Genomic DNA, 19,679 nt, shown 5'->3' with positions numbered 1-19,679 from the left:
GTACATTATACAGTGTTGTTCATATCATCTAGTGTGTACTGTATGCAGTAAATCACCAAGGATGCGTGTGCGTGCTCCCCCAAGGCATCAACGATATCCGCAGTGGGCTGTACATGCAGGTCAATCTATGGATATTGTTAACCCTCCCACCCCCTTGTTTTTCTTCGCTGCCGGCATCAGCAAGTGTACATAGGGTACACTTGACAATGCCGACACTGTGACGAACAATATCACCTCATATACTGTATACAGTACCTGGTCTAATGCCCATGTCCCACACTGTACAGTAAGTGGATACTGTCATTAAAGTGTAATAATACAGTAGTAATAGTACTGTCTGGCTGAATTATTGACAATTTTTCATATTGTTTTCATGCAAAATGACAATTTTTTTTTACCCACAGTGCAAGGCACAGAAGGTCACCAGCCTCCCATAGAGGACTGGAAATGCAGGCAATCCATTTTGTGTAAGTACTGTACCGTACACTACTTTACATTGTCTTCTACTGTATCGCACTCCTTTTTTACTTTCACAGTGTCTCTCTCTCTCCCTCCCATACTACAAAGACCCATCTCACTTGCTCCGGGGCTCGCGTGCGCACTGCCGGACAATCGACCCGGTTGCGCGCGGATCTGAATCAGGCCCTACTGTAATTCCTTCTCTACTGTACTTATGTAACAGGAACATTCTGTTTTTTTTCCCCCACAGTTCTGCAACAAGGAAAGCCCCGTCGCCAGCCCCCCACTGACCCAAATTTGAGTTTTTGCCCGCGTAAGTACTGTACCTTACACTACTACAGTATACAGTACTGTAAATTGTATTCTACTGTGTCACTCTCGTTTTGTTGTGTGTTTGTATTGGTGTTATGTATGGAGGTGTTATTTTTTCTACCATATAATCATTTTTTTCTTAAACACACAGTAAAAAAATTCAAACTGGAGCAACCCGAAGCACAGCTCCCTGGCCTCTGTACGCGTAAGTACAGTACTGTATCTTTTTCTGTCTCTCTTTTTCTCTCTCCCTCTCTGTCTTTCTGTCCCTCCCTCTCCCCCTCTCTTTCTTTTTCTCCCTCCCTCTCCCCCTCTCTCTTTCTTTCTCTCTCCCTCTCTCTTTCTCTCTCCCACCCTCCCTCTCCCCCCTCCCTCTCCCCTCCTCCCTCTTTCTTTTTCTCCCTCTGTCTGTGTTTGTTTTTGTTGTTATGGAGGCTCTGTTCAAGATTTATACAGTTTATTTGTTTCCAAATGGTTTTGATGGAAACTGTTATTTTTCCACAGTCCTACCACCATCACCACCACCGGCAACACCACCACCACCCATAGGCGTCTCCATGTCGCGTAAGTGCAGTACACCATATTGTTTTCTACAGCACTGTATCTCTCTCCTTTTTTTCTCTTGTCAGTCTCTCTCTCACTCTTTCTCTCTCCCTCTGTCTTTGTCTCCCTCCCTCTCTCTTTTTTTCTCTCTCTCTCTCTGTCTTTCTCTCTCCCTCTCCCCCTCCCTCCCACTCCCCCTCCCTCCCCCCCCTCTCTTTCTCTCTCTTTTTCTCTCTCTTTTTCCCTCTCTCTTTCTCTCTCCCTCTCTGTCTTTCTCTCCCTCCCTCTCTTTTTTTCTCTCTCTCTCACTTTTTTTCTCTCTCTGTCTTTCTCTCTCCCTCTCCCCCTCCCTCCCTCTCCCTCCCTCCCTCTTCCCCCCTCCCTCTTTCTTTTTCTCCCTCTGTCTGTGTTTGTTTTTGTTGTTATGGAGGCTCTGTTCAAGATTTATACAGTTTATTTGTTTCCAAATGGTTTTGATGGAAACTGTTCTTTTTCCATAGTCCTACCACCATCACCACCACCGGCGGCACCACCACCACCCAGTGGCGTCTCCATGTCGCGTAAGTGCAGTACACCATATTGTTTTCTACAGCACTGTATCTCTCTCCTTTTTTTCTCTTGTCAGTCTCTCTCTCACTCTTTCTCTCTCCCTCTGTCTTTGTCTCCCTCCCTCTCTCTTTTTTTCTCTCTCTCTCTCTGTCTTTCTCTCTCCCTCTCCCCCTCCCTCCCACTCCCCCTCCCTCCCCCCCTCTCTTTCTCTCTCTTTTTCTCTCTCTTTTTCCCTCTCTCTTTCTCTCTCCCTCTCTGTCTTTCTCTCCCTCCCTCTCTTTTTTTCTCTCTCTCTCTTTTTTTCTCTCTCTGTCTTTCTCTCTCCCTCTCCCCCTCCCTCCCTCTCCCTCCCTCCCTCTCCCCCCTCCCTCTTTCTTTTTCTCCCTCTGTCTGTGTTTGTTTTTGTTGTTATGGAGGCTCTGTTCAAGATTTATACAGTTTATTTGTTTCCAAATGGTTTTGATGGAAACTGTTCTTTTTCCATAGTCCTACCACCATCACCACCACCGGCGGCACCACCACCACCCAGTGGCGTCTCCATGCCGCGTAAGTGCAGCACACCACATTGTTTTCAACAGCACTGTATCTCTCTCCTTTTTTTCTCTTCTCAGTCTCTCTCTCTGTTTTTCTCTCTCCCTCTGTCTTTGTCTCCCTCCCTCTCTCTTTTTCTCTCTATCTCTCTGTCTTTCTCTTCCCCCCTCCCTCTCTTTCTCTCTCTTTTTCTCTCTCCTTTTCCCTCTCTCTTTCTCTCTCCCTCTCTGTCTTTCTCTCCCTCCCTCTCTCTTTTTCTCTCTCTCTCTCTTTTTTTCTCTCTGTCTTTCTCTCTCCCTCTCCCCCTCCCTCCCTCTTTTTTCTTTATTATTATTATTAGACAGTCAAGGTTACACTTTTTATTTTTAATATTATTATTACACAGTCAGTGTGTAATACAGAGATCCCACTTTCACTGTGTGTGAATCATGACCCGCTACTGTATGATCTTCCATACTGTATGCCATGGCATGCTACAAGGGTATGGCTATGGCGCAGCACCACTGGCAATGCATTGCAACCCCACCACTGGGCATGCGCTAGAGATCCTATTTGTACCGTAACCCCTCAGAACTGGCTATAAGTCACCACAGCACAAACTGTGCTGACATTGACGCAATTTTGCAGTTTAAATGCAGAGTCAGTTTGTAGTGCAGGGATCTCTCTCTCAAACAGAGTCAACTATCAGTTACTGAACACTTTAAATCACTAAAGTTTCCAAGTCTGGGACAGCATTGCCATTGACGCAAGTTTGCGCTCTAGAGCACAGACAGTTTGTAATACAGAGACTTCCCTCCAAACAAAGTCTACTACTGTAGCACTTTCTGAAGTCATGAATTTACTATTGTGTATACTGTAAGTCTCGGACAGTGCAGAATGGCACAAGTGTGAAAATTCAACAGTACTGTAGCAATACAGACAACTGGGCATGTGCCATGGCATAGTGCTACTTGGTTTATGGCTTGGTTTATGGCTGCACACATTCCATTGTCATTGCAACCCATCCACTGGGCATGCGCTGACATTGACGCAATTTTGCGGTTTAAACGCACAATCAGTTTGTTATACAGAGACCACTCTCTTTAACAAATCCCATTACCACTTGATGGTCATAAAAAATCACTATAATGTCCACGTCTGGGTCAGCGCCGGCATTGACGCAAGTTTGCGTTCTAAGGTACAGTACTGTATGTACAATAATAAAAATCCTATTTCTGCTGTTTGACTCCCGAAGCACTGGGCATGCGCTCCACATGTACTGTATTGAATACTGAATATTTTATGTGAAGATTTTAAAAATAATTAAAAAAAACATATTTTCAAGGTCTCGAACCCACGGAACAAGAAGAGGGAAGAAGCAGTGAGACTAGGCATTAGACCGCTAAGCCACACGCTTCACCCATTACTAGAGTTCTGTAGTTTGTAAAGTAATGAAACCTCTACAATGTCTAAGTCTGGGACAGTGCCGACAGTATTTACATTTGCGCAAACACAGTATGATTTCAACCGCACAGTCAGTGGGTAATATAGAGCTTAATGATTTCAAACTGTATTAGACATTCTTCTACCACTTTATTATACCGTACAATCCTGATTCCATGTGGAAAATGCTGTAATACTGTATAGTGTACCGAATCACCGCTTCTGTCAAACAATCATCAGGCGGTGATACAGAACATACCGTACGGAACATTGGAAATCACACGCATGTGCTATGTAGTTTAGGAAAAGTGACACCTGGTGGGCAAAATGTTGTATTACACGTAATGAAATCAGACACATGCGCTATGTAGTTTAGGAAAAGTGACATCTGGTGGGCAAAATGTGGTATTACATGTAATGAAATCAGACGCATGCGCTATGTAGTTTAGGAAAAGTGACATCTGGTGGGCAAAAAGTTGTATTACACGTAATGACTTTTTTCATTACTAAACTTTCTTTGTGGCGCGCCATGCGTGGCGTGAGAGATAATGCTGTGATGCCATGTTATAGCTGGGCACATCAGTAAATACAATTAGCGCAAACAAATTATACAATCACAAGGTACAGTCGAATACATACGCATGCGCTCTGGATCCAGATTCCCGGCATCAACTATGAAACCTCCGTCAACAGCAAAGAAAAGATGACCAACTATCAGATCCAGAGTGCTTGTTTTTGTACCCTTACAGAGATAGGCAATACAATAGAACAAGTTGGCATAATCCCATTGGTTCTTCTTCCTGGTTCTTCTGTTACGATACAATTGATAGGTCAGTTTGTATTGTAATATTTCAGCCTCCAACAGTTCTTTGTGTCTGTTTTCCCGCCAAAGAACAAGTCTAAACTGGCTACATTACAGAGTACATTTCAATGCCTAACTCTCTATGATCCATAATTTGCAGATGCATGTTACGATTTCCTTGCTGATGGAACTGGAAGTCTGAAATAAACAGTGGTTTAGAATGGCACCAAACACGGTCTGCTTATCATGTACTAAACCTGAGATCTTATTATTATATTTATATATATTGTGTGAGATTCGCTAACCTGGCGTTGGGCGGCCATTCGCAAAATGGTGTCTTGTTGCCATTTGCAAAATGGCGTCGTGCAGATTTTAATTTTAACAGATTCTGTCCGGCTTTGACAGTCCACCCTTTGATATCAAACAACACGCTATCACACTCTGATTTTAAAATTTAATTTAATAATGCGTCTCTGGGATTGACATAAAACTACCCTTATATGCACATGGTGGATCTTGGGAGATCATGGGAAAGATGTGGGGATGCATCTAACCTATAAAGGAAGTCTTGAAGGGGATAGGGACTTACATTATTTAAGATGTTTAAAATAATATTTCATAAACATTTCGTGCATGTCTACATCTATACATCATCTGATGGTACATTCTAGTTCAGGGTTGTAGTGCAGTCCTTCATTTACCTCAGTATTCATATTGTTACTACTGACCACAATCATAATTTCATTCCTTCCATTTACCTTATCTTTACATTTTCCACATTTCAACACAGTAGGAACACATTTGACACATAAGCCAATTATTATGATCACAACCAATATGAGGATCAGGAGTTTACCTATGCTAGCAACTATTTCCTGGACCCACTCTCCTAGGCTGGAGAACCAAGAAACCCCAGCCACTGAAGCATTATAGTTCTTCCGAAATTCCCATTTTAACTGCAGAATTTTGTCCATCTTCCGGTCTATCACCTCCTTGGGGTCACTAGTATTATTTGTAATATATGTGCAAAACTTTACACCAAATTAGGTGGTCAAAGTTACACAATACCCTCCAGTGACAGCTGTTAAATAATTTAACACTAGCCTATGTTGCACAAGTTCTTTCTTATAAGCCTGTAACTCCTTACCTGTGTATCTAAACGTGTCATCATACATCTTGGTGATATTATCTATTAATTATGCAAGATCTTGGATATATCGAAAATTTAGTGTACCCCGTGCGATCCTGGTGGGATCCAATGTGACTAAAACTTGAAAGCCAGTTGTTTCACTAATCAATTGTGTAGCTTTATCTACATCACCAGGTATCATATTTATTTTGTGTCTATGTTCATACTGTGTGTGAAGATATGGTGATGATGTGTTTTTATGAATACCAAGCATTTCACCATGTGTAAGGGTCAAAATCTCTGGGAGTACTCTTCCCAGATAACACAAACCTTCGGAATTCGGAGAGAGCCACTTATATGTTTTCCTTCCACATATAAAATATACATCATTGTGGAGAACATAAGGAACAGAATGTATCATGATCATCCAACACATTTCCCTAACAAATGATCCTATCTCAGGTTCTCCCATCTGGCTAATACATGTTTCTGGTTGTATAACCCTGGTACAGTACCCTTCTGGTACTCTGCCAACCATTTCTTTGATGTCACTCAGTGTGTACCGATACCGGAAGTGTCTCCCATTGAACCTAATTGTGCGTATCAGTTCAAAATTTATAGGCTCATAATCAGCTCTTAGTGAGAACGTCATCGTCTGGTTATTCCCAGTCACAACCCAACTTCCTGGTTTATTGAAGTTGGTGATGTTCAAACATAAAAGTGATTTATCTACTTGGTACAGGTGGAGTTTAAAATTAGGTGGTTTGGTGTTAAGAAATTTTCCATCCAGCGTCTTCACTTGTTGTAATTCTAAAACATCAGAGCTATTTAATGGAAACAGCACTAACCCTATATTATGCTATCCCCGAGGCATATGAGAACACACCCAACAGTCAGTCTGGTTTAAAAATTTGCCCACCATAGTATGATAATCCTCTAAAGGATACCCACCCCAATACTGGTTATACTTAGGTTGGCACTGCTGGATGCAATTCTCATCAACTAAGGACCCACAAAACTCACAAATACAATAATCTTCAGACGACAGAACTTCACACTGTCTCCGAGTTTCCACAATAGCAGATCTCTTAACAATTACTGTACTGGGTTTGGTCAGATACCACTCTTGTGACTGTATTGCTCCTTCTCCCAACTCCACTCCATCGATATCACCATCAGCTCCCTTCTCCATCCTCTGTCCTCTGTCACAGAAATTAGAGATCCCGAAACAACCCAGGATAATGAGAACTCTGAGAGAAAACACAAAGATAACCACAGCAGACCACTCCATTGCTGAAAACAATGATCTACAAATTTCTTTAGCTCAGGTATCTCACTGTAACCTTTAACCCTCCTGGAACAGACTCACAATTGACAGGTCTACATTATCTGCCTCGATTTCGCCTTGTCTCTCCACCGGTTGGATGACCTTCTTACAGTGAGTGGAATGGACCCAGGTATCTCTCTCTGCCACTTTCAAGGAAGTTGTACTTGTCAGCAAAACCGATATGGACCTTCCCACTGATCTGTCAAACAACCTGAATGCAAGAAATTTCTGATCATAACAAACTCTCCAGGTTCAACATCATGACAGTTTGTTTCAGGCATATCATGTGACAAACAATTTCAGTTTCTGCTGTTGCTGCTTTAACTGTTTACTCATTGTTATAAGATACCTTACAGTAACCTCATTGTTACTTTTCAAATCTTCCTGCGGACTTATAATCAAATGAGGTTGTCTACCAAACAGTATTTCAAAGGGGGACAGATTGAGAGGGGGTCTAGGAGTTGTCCTGATACTGTAGAGGACAAGTGGTAGTGCTTCTGGCCACCCCAGTCCAGTTTCTGCCATGATCTTACTTAATTTATTTTTAATAGTACCTTTCATCCTCTCCACCTTGGTGCTGGCTTGCAGTCGGTAGGGGGTGTGAAGTCTACTATTAATACTCATCATCTTACACATGTTTTGGAAGACATCACCTGTGAAATTAGTACCCCTATCACTTTTGATAATTCTAGGGATACCGTATCTGCATACAAACTCTTGTACTATTTTCTTAGCAGTAAACACAGCAGTATTAGTGGCAGCTGGGTATGCCTCAACCCAATTAGAAAACACATCAGTGCACACTAATACATACTTGATATTCCTGCAGGGTGGTAATTGGATTAAATAAATTTGTATTACCTGAAAAGGTCCGATGTTCGGAGGAATGTGGGATGGCTTGGTAGGGATTGTTTTCCCAATGTTTTTCCTCAAGCAGGTCAAACAGGACATTGCTCTCTTTTCCACTTGAGAAGAAAAACCCGGTGCACACCAGTATGCTCTCACCAACTTGCACATACCTTGCTTTCCCAAGTGAGTCAGACCGTGTGCTGCCTCAGCCAGGCTTGGGTAGTACACCTTGGGAACCACTGGCTTACCTTGTCCATCTCTCCAGAGTCCAGAGAACTCTTGCCCACATCCCTTGGACCTCCAGACTGCCTTTTCCTGAATGGAACACAAATTTTGCATCTCAATTAATTTCTGCATATCAATCGTTTGAAACATCATTTGGTTAATTGGCATGTTCATTTTTAAACCTGCTGCCAATTTGGCAGCTTTGTCTGCCCTGTTGTTGCCCAGTGACACCGGCTCATCCTCACAAGTATGGGCTTTACACTTAATTAAGGCCACTGCCTTAGACAATTTGATCACTGTCAGTAGTCCTTTTATATGTCTGGAATGTGTGCTTGCTGCTGTTATAAAATTTCTTAGACGCCATAGAGCACCAAAATCATGTACTACTCTGAAGGTGTACCTAGAGTCAGTGTAGATATTAGCAGATTTGTCTTTTGCTAATTCACACGCTCTTCTTAGTGCCACCAGCTCCTCCACTGGGGCAGAGTGAGGTGGACCAAGAGGTTCGGCTTCTATGATGTCTTTGTCATTTCCCACAGCATAACCTGTACATAACTCTACAGTGTCAGTCTGTCTATGACAACTCCCATCCGTGTAAAATGTCATATCTGCATTTTGTAAAAGTGTATCCTGTATGTCAGGTCTTGCAGTAAAAGTTTGATTCAAATATTTCATACAATCATGTGCATCAATATACCTGCAGAACTCACCTTCTGCCAGCGACTCACCGCTTTACACCCTTTGTGCATCCTTAGGCACATATGGTAAATACGTTGCTGGATTTAACGTACTGCACCACTTAATGGTGATGTTTGCAGGTGCTATTAGGGCTAGTTCCCATTTTGTGAACCTAGCTGAGGAGACATGTCTGGTTTGGGCAGAATTTAGCAAAGCAGATACAGCATGGGGTGTATAGACAATCTTATCATGGCCTAATACTACATACTCACTCTTACTGACCAATAGAGCAGTTGCTGCTACACTTCTTAAACACATTGGGAGTGATCTTGCCATAGTGTCCAATTGTGCACTGTAGTATGTTATGGGCCTATTGGCATCACCATGTTTTTGTGTGAGGACACCAGCTGTGCAACCATTAGCTTCCGTACAGTACAAATCAAAAGGTTTTTCATAATCAGGTATTCCCTTGTCAGACTATCCTTAAGGTTAGGGAAAGCCTGCTCTGTTTCCTCTGTGTGTATGACACGATCGGGCTTTGAGGAAGAGACTAAGGCCCTCATTCAGAGCCGTACGCTCTGAGCAGAGCGCACGCTCTGAATGAGGGCCGGCCTCCATGAAAATGGAGCGTCCTCATGGACGCTCGTATAGCTGTGGGTGACCACCCACAGGCTATACGAGCGTGCATTTTGATGGCCGCGATGGTCGTGACCATCGCAAGCTCCGGAGTGATTTTGGCTCTATCAGAGCCAAAATCACTCCCACTGACATCACTAGTGATGTCAGTGGGCCGGCTTCTGACGGGAGGCGTTCCCATGGGAACGCCCCCGTCAGGGAGGCACGCCCCCGGCATGCCTACCAAAGGGGGCGTGCTGTCAATCAACATCGACAGCATGCCCCCTTTGATCAGACACAACGAGCGAAGGACTTTCCTTCGCTCGTCACGTCTGGCGCATGCGCACGACGGAGCTCCCTCCGTCGTGCGCATGCTCAGTCCAGAACATCGACCCACTTGTGAGTGGACAGCCGCTCGCGAGTGGGTCTGAATCAGGCCCTAAGTCCTGTAATGGCAAGGCAAAAAACCTGGGATCCACATTCTGCAGTATCCACACATTCCCAAGAAGGTATGGATTTGCTGTTGGTTCTGCGGCAGTGTCATGGTCTGTATGGCCTGGATTTTGTCAGTGGTCAGATGTCATAACCCCTTGGTTAAGCAATGTCCCAAGTATTTAACCCTGGACTGGCATGGCTGTAGTTTGTCCTTAGCAACCTTGTGTCCTGTTTGCGAGAGATAAAGCAATAAAAGTTTAGTATCATTTAAACATGACATAAATGAATCAGAACACAACAACAAATCTTCCACATATTGTATTAGAACAGATCCATTGGAAGGTTGAAAAGATTGTAAACAGTCGTGTAAGGCCTGGGAGAAGATACTGGGGCTGTCTATGAAGCCCTGGGGCAATCGTGTCCATGTGTATTGTACCCCCTGTATGTAAATACAAATAGGTACTGACAGTCAGGATGAAGAGGGACAGAGAAGAAAGCAGAACAGAGGTCAATCACAGTAAAATGGGTTGCATTTGGTGGGATCTCCATAAGGATGACAGCTGGTTTCAGCACTGTGGGGAATTGGCTTTCTACTACCTTATTAACCCCTCTGAGGTCTTGTACCAGCCTATAACCCCTACCACCACTCTTTTTCACAGGAAAGATGGGACTGTTGGCTACACTCGCTGTACGGACTAAACTTCCCTTGTAAACCCCTATCTCTACCTCCTGTTTTAATGGGTACTGGGGAATTTTTGGAGCTTGCCTACTTCTTTTTAGCTTTACCATTATGGGAGCTATGTTTGCCATCAATCCAGTGTCCTCTACATCTTTGGTCCAGATTGACCCCGGTATCTGAGGTAATATTTGTTCTACTTGAGATGGATTTTTATCTGAAACAGTAGAGTGAAATATTAACCTTTGGGGAGTGTCCAGTATATCCCTCACCTCATGCGCAACTCTCTCTGGGATATCTAGAAATATACCATCAGGGATACAATAAATGACACATCCCATTTTACATAACAAATCCCTTCCCAGTAGGTTAGAAGGGGCTGTTGCTGCCAGGAGAAAGGCGTGCCTGGTATGCAATGGACTGATAGTAACCTCTGCAAATTTGGTTAAAGGATAATGTTGCACTTTACCCGTTACACCCATTGTTGGTACTGTTTCGCTGGTCACCTGTAAATTAGATGGAGATTTTATCACTGATCTGGTTGCCCCTGTGTCTACAAGAAAAGAATGATTAGTACCAGCTACATCAATTAACATTACAAGTTCTTCTCTAACATCCACAGTTAACCTGACTGACTGTAGACTACAGGTGTGACCTGACCCCTAGAGCTGACTATCTTCTTCCAGCAATGCATTCACTGCTGCGACGTGAGCAGGTGATGGCTGGAATTGTCCTTTCTGTTGTGGGTCCCCCTTCTGTAGGTATGTCGGTGTTCCCTGGTTTGATGTTTCCCATTTCTTAGCCTTACAGAACTTACTTATATGGCCCTCCTGGTTACACCTATAACACCTTCATAGTTGATGTGTTGTGAAAGGATGTTGTGGTGTGGGTTGGGGAATGAGGAAAGATTGTGGTTGTGTATAGGGATAAGGGTTTGGAGGTTGTATGGGATGAGTGCATTGTGGCTGAGTGTGATAAGAGTGCTGCAGTGTTATTTGCATTCCTTCCAGAGCTTGGATACTAACAGCCATTAGTTTCTCGCTCTGCATTTCTCTCTTAATAAAGATGTTTTTATCATGTTCAATTGTAGATTCCCTGAGTGTGTCTACTGTAACTCCCCTCCACCCAGGAAGTGAGGTCTGAACCCTGTCTTTTAGAGTGTCCTTAAGACCATCCACAAGCACTGTGACCGTCATTTCCCTGTGATGGGTGTTGTCTTCTATATCCTCTATACCTGTGTATTGGGTAACAGTCTGCAGTGCTCTGGTAAAATAATTTGCTGCAGACTCACTCTCTCTCTGCTCAATCATGAAGATCTTACTCCAGTTAACAATCAATGGGAAAAATATAGCCAATTGGGTGACAATGTGGGTTATATTGTCCTGATCACCTGTATCAGCCATGGGTATTGTGTGGAAGACATGCCCGTAATACCACTCGCCAATCTTCATTGGTTGGCTCATGAGCATTACCTAAATCCTTTACAAATCTCTGGCACTTTGCTAGTTCTTTCCTAGGGTCAGGGAAATCTGTCATTATGGAACGTAGCTCTGCTCTTGTCCATGGACAATGCATCGCTACATCCCTTGTGGCTACTACACCATGCGCGTCCAGATTCCCATTGGGAACCGTTATTGTCCGGATGGGATGGATGCCTGCCATAATGCTGCCTTTGGCCTGATTACCTAGTTAAGGGTTCAGCCTACTGCTACTACGTATGCTATTAGTAATCTCCGCTACTGTTAAAACAGGTGTTAATACTTCCTGTACGGGTGGGGCTACCTCCATTTCTGGTACTAGCGGGGAAGCTACCTGTGCTTGCTGTGGTGGTACATTTAACATTTGTGCAACATGGTAAAGAGCGGACATCACAACAGGTTCATCATCTACATCATAAACATGTTCCTTATAGTTGCTTAGAAGAGGGTACAAATTACATTTACATTTTTATGAGTTATTACTTCGACTGTACCTTCACCCCCATCCGCATAGGGTGGTGGTGGTGCACATGAACTACTGACATTACCTTCCGAAACGCTACCTTGCCGTGCGTGTGTGCTACTTCGCGGTGCGCACGCAACACTATTTGCATGCACGCTCCCTTGCATCATGCATGAGATGCTAGTTTGCATCACGTGCAGACCGCTAAGCCATATATTCCCCCCATGCTGCCACAACTTCAAGCAATCATTAAACTTTACCCTTTTCTTCAGAGACTTCACTGAACATAGACTGTCTCTGAGATTGTTCAGAACCTCCAAATCAAAGCTACCAATCTTAGGAAAAGGTGTTCTACATTTCTTGGTCATTTTGACCCATATGTCGCAATATGCTGTAGCGTACGCACCATACTTTTTAAACATAACATACCTGGCCGATCCTAATGGCCCTTCCATCTGCAGCACATCATTGACCATCATTGACCATCATTGATGGCTTTGCACCCATCTGGAAAAACGCTTAGCAATTTCTAGAGAATTTCGACTGGTGAACAATTTTCAGCGAGTAATGTTCACTCACTCCCTCCCGTTATACCCAGCTGACCCACCTGGCATTACAGTCGGCCTGCACAATGAAGAGCAGACTAACCACCTATTGTAAATTATTCTACTTGCGGCCGTGTTAAACCAATCTTCAGCCGCTCGGTCCTTCCCGCTATACTGCACTTCACCTCTACGTTGATCCGTGTGTATACACGAGGAGTAAAGTAACCGCCTAGTGAATTATTTTACTTGTGGTAAATTTTACTAAAGCTTCACCATTAGATTCCTACTTTGAGTTTACTCCCACTGGTAGCATCTAGAAGTTCCAATAACCCCTACCCTTGCCAGCAGTTTCACTCCCACGACACCCACTTCACAATCACAATTTATATAATCATGCGGTCCGATCGCATTGCCCAAGGAACCTAACTGATCAATGGACTTTGCGATTAATGGAGGCCGGACCAAGAAACCCCTCAGTTTCTCGATAACCTAAACCACAATGTACCTGCTTTGTACACTGGCCCAGTAGTTTGTGCTGCCCCGTCGGGCACCTACTGAGTTTATACCGAGGTTTAACAGACAGTAGCCACCACTTACACAGGCTTAACAGACAGTAGCCTCCACCTTGCAATCACACATTTCAATTATACACTCCTTTTCTTTACAGAAAATAAAAACCTTTTTCCCTTAATATAGCATTATAATCCAGAGGTTTTAACAAGCAATCAAGCTATACATTCAATGACCGTTGAACACGTGGCAGCAATACAGGAAATATGCGTACACTATTGTGCTACTTCCCCTTTTAACACTAACCTTTATCAATGAAGGAAAACAAACTTTTTCCTTCCTTGTCCCTGGATTCTAATCAGCACGCCTTGAACTCACACAAGTGGTAGCAGGTTTTCGAAGGCACAATGCGTTCTTTCCTGTGTATGGTGCCTCCACCCTTTGCTGAGGGATCAATAACCATGTGGTACCGTGTAAATTGGCAGAGTAATCTCACTCTGAGTCCCCAACTATGAATACCTAATGATCTATACACCCTAAATGTCGCTATTTAGCGTTATAAATCACACAAGAAATAATTGCTTTCCAGACTTGGATTGTGGTTACAAAGCACAAAAAGATATTATTCACCAAAAAGCAGATAGTTACACACTGTGATCTAAATACAATTAGCACAAACAAATTATACAATCACAAGGTACAGTTGAATACATATGCATGCGCTCTGGATCCAGATTCCCGGCATCAACTATGAAACCTCCGTCAACAGCAAAGAAAAGATGACCAACTATCAGATCCAGAGTTCTTGTTTTTGTACCCTTACAGAGATAGGCAATACAATAGAACAAGTTGGCATAATCCCATTGGTTCTTCTTCCTGGTTCTTCTGTTATGATACAGTTCATAGGTCAGTTTGAATTGTAATAGTTCAGCCTCTAACAGTTCTTTGTGTCTGTTTTCCCGCCAAAGAACAAGTCTAAACTGGCTACATTACAGAGTACATTTCAATGCCTAACTCTCTTTGATCCATAATTTGCAGATGCTTGTTGCGATTTCCTTGCCGATGGAACTGGAAGTCTGCAAATAAACAGTGTTTTAGAATGGCACCAAACATGGTCTGCTTATCATGTACTAAACCTGAGATCTTAAATACAGTCACTTTATTACATAATTAATAATGAATAAAACCTTGAATACTAACCTTAATGCTAGGGAACCTTTCTATGTAAGTGTGCGATGTGTAAGTGTAAGGATATTAAGAAAAGACGCTAGTTAGCGTTGTGCATCTACATGTTTGTGGGGTACACCATGGTACGTGTTTTGCAGGATTGTTCATATTATATGTTTTAGTAAATTTATGTATTTATATAATGAGGACTTTTAACATTGTTCTATTGGTGGGAATCGCATGACGCTAAATAATAAAATTGCTGTATGTACTGATATTGTGTGAATTTGCTAAAATGGTGTTGGGCAGCCATTCACAAAATGGCGTCTTGTTGCCATTCGCAAAATGGCGATGTGCAGATTTTTATGTTAACAGATTCTGTCTCAGCCAATTATCCGGCTTTGACAGACAGTCCGTACCTGTATTGGCAGGAAAAAGAGGCAATTTGGAGGCCTCTGTACAAACTGGCTCTATTTTACCTAAGTTGCCCCCACCCCCTCCAGTGTGTACTCCGAAAGAGTTTTTAGTGCAGCCGGGAACCTTGTCAGCGAAAGGCATAGCAGGTTGCTTCCACAAAATGTGGAGAAGATGATGTTCATCAAAATGAATGATCAATTCTTCCAGGAAGACCAGCCTTCAGAAAGTACAGAGGGACCTGTGGTGGTGGATTCCAGTGGGGATGAATATATACTCTGTGAGGATGAGGATGTACACAACACTGAAGAGGGTGAGGAATCGGTGGATGAGGAGGATGAGGACGACACCTTGCCTCTGTAGAGCCAGTTTGTGCAGGGACAGATTAATTGCCAGCTTGTTTTGTGGGGGCCCAAACGAACCAATCATTTTAGCCACAGTCGTGTGGCAGACCCTGGCGCTGAAATGATTGGTTGGTGTGCATGTCCTGTTTATACAACATAAGGGTGGGTGGGAGGGCCCAAGGACAATTCCATCTTGCACCTCTTTTTTTTCTTTGCAGTTTGTACTCTTTGGGGCCTAGTTTTACAAACTGTCATCCTGTCTGCCACTGCAGTGCCACTCCTAGATGGCCAGGTGATTGTGCCGCCCACTTGTGTTGCTTAGCATAGTCATCCAGCTACCTCGGTGCAACCGCTTGGCCTAAAAACAATATTGTGAGGTGTTCAGAATAGTCTGGAAATTAGTGGAAATGAATGTTATTGAGGTTACTAATGTAGTAGGAACAAAAAAAAAATCTGTGATTTTAGCTGTTTTTATGCTTTTTTTTCACCCAAAAATACAGATCCAAAACCCAGAAGGGTGGTTTTGGCAAAACCAATCCAGATCCAAAACACGAAGAAAGATCCAGATGCAAAACCAAAACACAAAACGCAAAAAGTGGTCGGTGCACACCCCTAGTGTAAACAGGTCCAAATTACAGCTGTTTTTTTATTTATTTAATTTTAAAAATCCAGATCCAAAACCAAAACATTTGAGGGTAGTTTTGCAAAACCAAAACATAGAGATAAATCCGGATCCAAAGCTAAAACCAAAACATGGGGGTCAGCGCACATCTCTACTGTATTCAGCCTATGTTAGAACACCCCTTCCCTCCGCTGTCCCACATCTCCAGGCACAGGCAGGGGTAAATGCATGAATTACACAAGTCATTTATGTGCATATGTTCTCTGGTTATGCGCATATTCATTTTGCGGTAGGTATGCTATGCAGACTGTCGCAGTTCTTACTCTGCATTATCCTCTATTAGTACCAGAGCTAAGAAATAAGTAAGGTGACTATGGAATTTTATGGGAAACAAATTTCATGGTGAAGCAGAGGTCGAAGCTGGTGGTGGAGTCTTTGTGTTGTGCTTTTGCATCACTCTTCCCCACTGTATTTGTAAATTCAGCTTTTCATGCCATTAAAAGTCTATAAAAAGAGATTGGATAATGGATGGGCCAGACAACCCTCTCTCATTAGCAGCCGTGGCCCAGTGTCATGCAGTGACAGCACTGTGGCCACACTTAGGGCACTCATAGGCAAACGCAGGGGGGGTTTCCGTCTGCCTGGAAACCCCCCTCCCCAGCCCACACCATGACCACAATAGAAATAGTAAGGTAATTTTACTAGTGCTGCATGTTCTGCACAGTATCACAAATGAAATAATTAGCACCACCTGTGGATCTTTTAACATGTATCAGTCAGTAATAAATAACCTGTGCACCAACTAGGAGACCTGGAAAACATTCACTGTTAGGGATGTGCTGCTATAGAGCCCAATATGTACATATATGTCTAGGGCAGTGTTAGGTTATTCTACTGCTCCCCCAGACTCCTGGACTTGCTATAATACTCTGGAATGGTGCCTACATCTAAAATAAAAACATTCAGCTTAGGCAGGATGGCCCTACTATAATGGCTTACTGTGATCCCTGGTCCTCTACATGCTGGAATTATGACACAATATACTTTGTATGAGGCATATTAAAGCTGGTTAAATGCTAATTCTACCCTGTTCATGGACTGGCTACACTTACTATAAAATCAAGCATTTGGAAACCCCCCTCTAGAAAACCTGTGTTTGCCACTGGCACTGATCTTGGGGCTGGAGCCTCTGCTCTACCTGTGCAGAGGCAAGGGCCAAAGATTTCTGTTAATTGGGCTGTTCAGTGGCAGAAGTGCAGTGCAACCTGTATGGCTACAGCTGCAAAGCCCTTACATTACTCACTGGTGGCTCCTACTCACACTACAGTGCAGCATAAGTGGACAGGGCCACCCGCTTCAACTTCACAAAGGCCACGCACGCTGTATCTGTGGGAGCAGTGAGCACCAGCAACAGCTGGATGAAAAAGCAAGCTGGCAAGTGTCGTGACCCTGTGGGGAGACTGCAGATTGGCAGGGACGGTATCGGGAGAAACACACTGAAATATGGTTATTTTATTATTTACAGTAGAGTGTGATATATGAGGAGGAATAACACAGCTTCCAGCACTGATGTGTGGTATAATTATATAGAGGCGAAGGACTGATAAATTATGAGAAATAGTATTCGTACTAATATTCACTATAATTGGCATAAAAGCTCTACAGGAAATGAGTCAATCCCCAATCATAAAAACAGTTATAACAATAAAACCAAAAAAGAAAATTTGTGTGTTCTTTATTGTCACTGGCTCTTATTTCTGGTGTGAGCTCTCCTCTTCCCCTTTATTAGGCTCAACAGAGATCCATCCATTCAGGTACAATATCTACTTGTAAGGCAGGTAATTTACACTATTTCTATGGATCAATGGTAACATTAGAAGTGAAGTTAGAGCTCCTTATGCAAATAACTTTTCTGCATGCTATACAGAAGAGTAGTAAGACCCCAGTGTGTAGTAGGATCAGTTTGGGATACATTGCAAGATTCATTGCACATATGTTCCTATTATTACAAGCCATATTTTGGAGACCATATTTCAAATAGGCTTTCCATGATTACAGCCCCTTTTGAGTACTGTCAATTGGTACTTTTAGAGCGTTAATAATTCTAGTCTAATCTAATCCAAAGACGTTATTACCTCCTTTATAGTTAATCTTAATCTATTTATGCTTCCATCTCCGTAATATCTCAGTAATCAGGCCCTTTCTCACTCTGGAAGCCACTAAACCTCTCATTCTTGTTCTCATTGTATCTCAACTGGATTATTGTAATCTTTTTTTCTGGCCTACCAAACTCATGCCTTTCCCCTCTTAAATCTAGCCTCAAATTTGCTGCCCACTTTCTATTCATCTCTCTTCTTTTTATCTCTACTGTCTCTCTCTGCCAGTTGCTTCACTTGCTCTTTGTCAAGTTTAACTCCTATCACTTACCAAAAAAGCCCTCTACTCATCTCCACATCTCCTGTCTCCACTCTGCCAATAACTGCTGCCTCTCAACTTCAGAATTGCTCCTGCACTGCTTTCTACTTCTGAATTGTGCAATCAGACTTTAACCTAGTCTTTCAACCTTCAAGTGTGCCCTTAAAATTCATTATGTTCATTATAGTCTACCATCCCTCCTCTTAACTACCCAACCTCTGCATTTCCCATGTCTGCTTCTCTCAACCTCTTTGCATCGAAATACATCCCTCTAAAATGTAAGCTCTAGAAAATATCTCCTATGTATGTTGCCAAGTGGCTAACTTTCATGGGAGCGTGCCTTGTGACACACTCCCATCTGTTCCTGGCCGAGCAGAGCGCACTGACCCATCACTGCCGCCAGGCCACCCCTTCTGCATGAGCTCACTGTCACAAGCTGCCACGCTGTGTATGCAGGGCGAGAGGAATGAGAGGTGAGCATTCGCTGACATTTCTCCTACCTCCTGTCCATCATCATGGGATCGATCTGGATTGGCTCCTGCTTCTATTTCCTCATGGTGTGAAAGCTGCTCCGATGCCGGAGATAGCGTTCACGTGTTTCCAGTTCTGGCATTGTCTCCTGTTATCCAGTTGAGTATCCAGTCCTCCTGCTTGTTCTGTAAACCTGCTGCTTGTGTCATCTGGGCGGCACGGTTCGCATACCATCGAACTGCCATTTGTGTCATCCAGGCAGCAAGGTCTGCACTCCAGCATCTGCTGCTTGTGTCATCCTGGCGGCACAAGCCACACTCCAGCATTCTCAGTATGCATGCCAGCGTACTTGCGCTTGTGCCTACCCGCAGCACAGGCTGCACTCCAGCGTACTTCGTACGTAAGCCAGCGTACTGACACCTGTGTCAACCCCATGGCACAGGCCACACTCCAGCATCAGCTGCTTGTGTCAACCAGGTGGCACAGGCCGCAATCCAGCATCCAGCATATGCAGTCCTGCGTGCCACCACTTGTGTCATCCAAGCGGCACAGGCTGCACTCCAGCATATCATCGCTTGTGTCAACCCGGCGGCACAGGCTACAGCCTTCCAAGGCTGCTACATGGCCCAATGATGCATCTGACCCTACGGCCCTCAGGCCACAGTCTGCCAAGGCTGCTACATGGTCCGTGGCCGCCT

This window comes from Taudactylus pleione, unplaced genomic scaffold (assembly GCF_031769625.1).
Source record: "Taudactylus pleione unplaced genomic scaffold, aTauple2 ptg000042l, whole genome shotgun sequence".
Classification (NCBI taxonomy): domain Eukaryota; kingdom Metazoa; phylum Chordata; class Amphibia; order Anura; family Myobatrachidae; genus Taudactylus; species Taudactylus pleione.
Note: the sequence above shows the minus strand (reverse complement) of the source record.